Genomic DNA, 6727 nt, shown 5'->3' on the forward strand with positions numbered 1-6727 from the left:
GTTTTTTCATTTTTGGTGGTTTTTTTTCTCATTTTTTTCTTTGGAAGAGTAGAAATTACTGTGTATCCACATGAGAACAACTGGACGGTATCTGACCCAAAAGTTTCAACTTGATTTGGGTAAGTTTCCTTAGAGTGTTGAGATTCTTCTGAGAAGAAGCTAAGCTGATTTCAGCAATAGAACACTACTATAACTAAGAAACTGCACAACTGAGTCTCCAGTTTTTACTAGCATATAAATAAATGGCTTCTAAAAATGTACACACTCATCCCACCCAACTAATACAATCTTGTAATCAAGAAGGACGTATCTGTCAGGGGCCAGGGTCATGGGGGGCTGGGGTGCCGAGCCAGAATACTCTGAAGTATTCTAGCATGAAGATATAGAAACATCCTCAGAAACATCTAGCAGAAGCTAGAAGAGGTTGTTTAGAATTTCCATATTAGGGATCCCAGCACTTTGGGAGGCTGAGGTGGGCAGATCACGAGGTCAGGAGTTCAAGACCAGCCTGTCCAATATGGTGAAATGCCATCTCTACTAAAAAATACAAAATTTAGTCTGGCATAGTGGCACAGACCTGTAGTCCCAGCTACTCGGGAGGCTGAGGCAGGAGAATTGCTTGAACCCGGGAGGCGGAGGTTGCAGTGAGTCGAGATCATGCCACTATGCTCCAGCCAGGGCAACAGAATGAGACTCCATTAAAAAAAAAAAAAAAAGAAGAATTTCCATACTATCCTATTTCAGCAGTTGTAGTAGTGACATAAGAAATATTACCTGGCATTGAAGTTTCTTCAGGAAGTATAATGGGAGGTTAAATGGCTTTAACACCTAGATTTTATCCACAGGATCCCTTTCCTTTTGCTTCAGTGGAGCAATTTTTGTGAGTCCTGCCATTTTAGGTCCGAATCGAAATTAACATTTGGTGCTTTCTTCAATTCTGACATAGCTTGTAGCTTTTGTCTTGGCCAATTTATATAAAAGCTGATTTTTTTCCTGCAGTTTCTTGTTACTTTTTTCCTCTCATTCTGCTCTTGGGCAATAAAAGTATTCTTTAAAACTTCAATGTGTGATCTAAAATCCGAATTTCAACTGCTGAGAGTTTCAGGGTTTTTGCTTTTTGTTTTTGTGAGGCAGATATTTTGATTTTTCTTTCTTTCTTTCTTTGCAGGTTTGAAGGTAAGAATGTTTTGATTTTTAAGAATTTATTCGGCAGTGGTGGCTAGGGCGGTAGTGGCAGCAGTCGGGGCTTGCAGCAGGCCTCAGGGCTAGGAGCACGGCACGGCCTAGAGCAACAGACAGCACAGTGGCCAAGAAGGAGGCGCAGCAGCCACCCTGACCCATCATGGAGATGGAAAAGGAGTTCGAGCAGATTGACAAGTCCAGGAGCTGGGAGGCCATTTACCAGGATATCGAACACAAAACCAGTGACTTCCCGTGTAGAGTGGCTGAGCTTCCTAAGAACAAAAACCGAAATAGGTATAGAGATGTCAGTCCCTTTGACCATAGTCGGATTAAACTACATCAAGAAGATAACGACTATATCAATGCCAGTTTGATAAAAATGGAAGAAGCCCAAAGGAGTTACATTCTTACCCAGGGCCCTTTGCCTAACACGTGCGGGCACTTTTGGGAGATGGTGTGGGAGCAGAAGAGCAGGGGTGTCGTCATGCTCAGCAGAGTGATGGAGAAAGGCTCGTTAAAATGCGCACAGTACTGGCCACAAAAAGAAGAAAAAGAAATGATCTTTGAAGACACAAATTTGAAAATAACATTGATCTCTGAAGATAACAAGTCATATTATACAATTGGACAGCTAGAACTGGAAAACCTTACAACCCAAGAAACTCGAGAGATCTTACATTTCCACTATACCACATGGCCTGACTTTGGAGTCCCGGAATCGCCAGCCTCATTCTTGAACTTTCTTTTCAAAGTCCGAGAGTCGGGGTCACTCAGTCTGGAGCACGGCCCTGTGGTGGTGCACTGCAGTGCGGGCATTGGCAGGTCTGGGACCTTCTGTCTGGCTGATACCTGCCTCATGCTGATGGACAAAAGGAAAGACCCTTCATCCGTTGATATCAAGAAAGTACTGTTAGAAATGAGGAAGTTTCGGATGGGGCTGATCCAGACAGCAGACCAGCTGCGCTTCTCCTACCTGGCTGTGATCGAAGGTGCCAAATTCATCATGGGAGACTCTTCCATGCAGGATCAGTGGAAGGAGCTTTCCCACGAGGACCTGGAGCCCCTACCAGAGCACGTCCCCCGTTCTCCCTGGCCACCGAAAAGAATCCTGGAGCCACACAGTGGGAAATGCAGGGAGTTCTTCCCAAACCACCAGTGGGTGAAGGATGAGACTGGGGAGGATAAAGACTACCAGGTCAAGGAAGAAACAGAAAGCCCCTTAAATGCCGCATCCTACAGCATGGAAAGCATAAGTCAAGAAACTGAAGTAAGAAGTCGGGTCATGGGGGGAAGTCTTCGAGATGCCCAGGCTGCCTCCCCAGCCAAAGGGGAGCCGTCATCATCCGAGAAGGAGGAGGACCATGCACTGACTCACTGGAAGCCCTTCCTGGTCAACATGTGTGTGGCTGTGATCCTCACGGTTGGTGCATACCTGTGCTACAGGTTCCTGTTCAACAGCAACACATAACTTGACCCTCTTCCACTCCACCTCTACCCACTGTCCACCTCTGCCCGCAGAGCCCACGCCCGACTAGCAGGGATGCTGCAGTAGGTAAGGGTGTAGAGAGCCGGGCCCTGGATGGACGTTAGTTCTGCAGTAAAACCCATCTTCCCCGGATGTGTGTCTCACCCCTCATCCTTTTACTTTTTGCCCCTTCCCCTTTGAGTACCAAATCCATAAGCCATTTTTTTGAGGAGAGTGAAGGAGAGTACCATGCTGGTGGTGCAAAGGGAAGGGGTCTGCCCCTGTCCCAGGGCTCCCCCGACCCCAGAGCTCCCTTGTGGAGCAGCCCAGTGGGCAGCACACCAACATCCCCCCTCAAATCTGTAGGGAGCAACTCTCCACTCCATATATATTTAAACATATTTTCCCCCAAAGGCCTCCATAGTGCACTAGCATTTTCTTGAACCAATAATATACTAAAATGTTTTTGATGTCAGCTTTGCATCAAGAGCTTTACCAAAAAGTACAATAATAAATCCTCAGGTAGTACTGGGAATGGAAGACTTTGCCATCAGCCTGCTGTGTCAGACCAGTACTGGAAAGGAGGACGGCTGTGAGCAGTCGTTACTTAGTGATATTGTGGGTAACGTGAGAAGATAGAACAATGCTTTAATATATAATGAACACGTGGGTATTTAATAAGAAACATGATGTGAGATGACTTTGTCTGGCTTATTCTCCTCCCTGCTAGCTCCCTGTTACCTGCTAGCTCTAGTTCTCGATCACCACTCCCCCATGTGTATTAGAATGCATGTACGGTCTTCTTGTGTCCTGATGAAAAATTATGTGCTTGAAATGAGAAACTTGGATCTCTGCTTACTCATGTGCCCATGTCCAAGTCCACTCTGCCTGTGCATGACCTGATCATTACATGGCTGTGGTTCCTAAGCCTGTTGCTGAAGTCATTGTCGCTCAGCAATAGGGTGCAGTTTTCCAGGAATAGGCATTTGCTAGATTCCTGGCATGACACTCTAGTGACTTCCTGGTGAGGCCCGGCCTGTCCTGGTACAGCAGGGTCTCGCTGTAACTCAGACATTCCAAGGGTATGGAAGCCATATTCATGCCTCATGCTCTGGACATGATTGAGGCGAGCAGAGACCCCTCCACCTTTGGGATCAGCCTCCACTATTCCAAGTCAGCACTCTTCTTGAACAGACCATGGTTTGGAAGAGAAGCAACTGCTGGAAACCACACTTCTTAAACAGCCCTGATGACGGTCCTGTAGGCAGCCTGCCACCATCTCCGTCCTGGTTCATCTTGCCGACAGAGGCGCGTCTGCCCCACCCTCGAACCCTATGGGGCCCACTAGTGCTCACAACTCTTCCTGCAAAGGGAACTTAAGACCTCCATGTTAAGTGGCTTTTTAACAAGAAAAACACGGCAGCTGTGGCTCCTGAGCTACTGTCTTGCCAGCATTTTCACATTTTGCCTTTCTTGTGGTAGAAGCCAGTACAGAAAGATTCTGTGGTGATAACATTCGAGGCATCGCCCCACAGAGATGTGGTGAGATATGGATAAGGCTCAGGTGCCAGTCTGTAAGCATTCTGAGCTGGGCTTGTTGTTTTTAAGTCCTGTATATGTATGTAGTAGTTTGGATGTGTATATATAGTAGCATTTCAAAATGGACGTACTGTTTAACCGCCTATCCTGGAGAGCAGCTGGGGCTCTTCACCTTATTATGCATATGTTAGAGAGGTAGTGAGCTGTTCTGCTATTTGCCTTAAGCCAATATTTACTCATCAGGTCATTATTTTCTACAGTGGCTGTGGAATCAACCAGTTTTACAAAAATAACAACAACAACAACAACAACAAAGAATTTATTCATCAACTGATCAAGCTTATTGTGAATTTGAAATTACTTTTTAAGATGTTTGTCTTTTGTGTTCAATGCCTTTAGGATGGACACTATTATTATGACCTTTTGGGTATAAGTAGGTTAGGCTCAGATTTTCCACATTTTACACCTTCATGTAAAAAGACACAACTTTAACTTTAAAGCACATAAATATAAAGTCTGTATTCCAATAATTATTTCCTAACTTCAATAAATTTTATAAATGATCAAGTTTTCTTCTTCATTTTGGCCAGTAGATAGCTTCAGATCAAATTAGAGGCCCACTTTCAGTAATTTCATACAACCATAGCCATGCATTTCTAGTCACTAATCTTTCTCTGATTTTATTATTTTTCATTTACGTTGTTTCTTTAAACTATTTATTTTTTCTTGTTTTATACATGTTTATAACCTCAAGTACTTTGTTGGAGGAGGTAGCTGACAAGTAAATATATACAAGTGGTGCCTATGGCAAGGATTCCTTGCAACCTTCTGTTTTCTGAAGGACACTTTAGGAAATTTGTTATTGCCTCCAATGACCAGTACTTCTAAGGATACAAATGTTTTCCTAGACACTTCCTAAGAGGTTTCTGTACCACCCTCTTACCTTTACAAGTGCAAACATCTCTGCGGAGGAGTCACGCTGCATCTACCTGAGGAAGCTTTACAGCCACCTCAACTTTGTTATTTTACTCCTGAGGGTCAATAGTCTTGGAGAGTGGTCCTTTGAAACTGGACCATGTCTGAAGAACTGAGGGCCATGCCATCTTACACTTATGGACACTGTTTCCAACTGCTGCAAGTATTGCAGTATTCAGAGCTAACTTGCTGTCAACTCTCTGACGATGCTACAAGTTCTGTTTTGTTTTGTTTTTTTTTTTTTTTTGAAGCATAAATGGTTACTTTAAGATAATGAGAGGTTAAGTGATTCTGCTATGACTTTTTTTTTAATAGACACACGGTTTCACTGTGTTGGTCAGGCTGGTCTTGAACTCCTGACCTTGTGATCCAGCCGCCTCGGCTACCCAAGTGCTGGGATTACAGGTGTGAGCCACCGCACCTGACTTTTTTTTTTTTTTTTTTAAAGATGGGGTCTCACTCTGTTGACAGGCTGGAGTGCAGTGGCACGATCTTGGCTCACTGCAACCTCCGCCTTCCGAGTTCAAGTGATTCTCCTGCCTCAGCCTCCTGAGTGGCTGGGATTACAGGCGTGCACCACCATGCTCGGCGAACTTTTGTATTTTTAGTACAGACGGGGTTTCTCCATGTTGGCTAGGCTGGTCTCATACTCCTGACTTCATGATCCCCTGCTTTGGCATCCCAAAGTGCTTGGATTGAGATGGAGGGCTCATGAAGGAAAATTTCCTGACTGCCCAAAATTAGCTACCTCAACTGCTTCTATCCACTTCTATACATCTGCTTCCTGCTGACTAGCTGAAAGGCCTCCTGAAAACTGCTATGCTGCCCAGCACCTCAAGATGTGTCCCTAGCCTCTAATGTATAAAAGCTGTGTGCTGGCTCAAGTCGGGGTTCAAACTTTTGGGTGCTAGCCCTTCTGGGCCCGCTGGCGTAATAAAGTGTGTTCCTCCGATCCTCTGAATGCTGCTTGGGTTTCTCACCGGGTAAGATTTTCCGGAATAGGATTACAGGCATGAGCCACCTGCTCCCGGCCTTCTGCTAAGACATTTTAAGAATGAACTTTGAACAGCAAACTCTTTAAGAATGGTAATTACTCTTTGAGAAGCTGCACTCCATGGCCTTGAGTCAACAAAAACAGCATTAATATCATCATCCAGAGCCAGAACAGGGGTTGGTGTGTCTGAAATGCCCTGTAGAATTTTGGGGCCAGGTGCCACATGTGTTCTGTTGCCTCATTTGGTCATGTTTTATGCAGGATTAACATTGGTAACTGCCCTTTGGTTTAGAAGACATTCAGCAATGCTGTTCTACCATCTAGGACCTTTTTTTGTTTTAACATCTAGGACCATTTTTTTTTTTGACACTAAATATGCAAAAGAATCCAGTTGGCCGGGCGCAGTGGCTCAAGCCTGTACTCCCAGCACTTTGGGAGGCCGAGGCGGGTGGATCACGAGGTCAACAGATCGAGACCATCCTGGTCAACATGGTGAAACCCCGTCTTTACTAAAAATACAAAAAATTAGCTGGGCATGGTGGCGCGTGCCTGTAATCCCAGCTACTCAGGAG

General features: G+C 44.9%; 1 pseudogene across 1 annotated transcript; it reads left to right on the forward strand.

Moving 5' to 3' along the window:
* The first annotated feature begins 1078 nt into the window (after window positions 1–1078).
* On the forward strand, window positions 1079–4879 carry LOC103790335 (tyrosine-protein phosphatase non-receptor type 1 pseudogene; annotated as a pseudogene). The gene has a single exon (XR_013531457.1). The product of XR_013531457.1 is annotated as a tyrosine-protein phosphatase non-receptor type 1 pseudogene (transcript).
* The last annotated feature ends 1848 nt before the right edge of the window (window positions 4880–6727 follow it).

The sequence above is a fragment of the Callithrix jacchus genome, chromosome X (assembly GCF_049354715.1).
Source record: "Callithrix jacchus isolate 240 chromosome X, calJac240_pri, whole genome shotgun sequence".
In the NCBI taxonomy this organism is placed as follows: domain Eukaryota; kingdom Metazoa; phylum Chordata; class Mammalia; order Primates; family Cebidae; genus Callithrix; species Callithrix jacchus.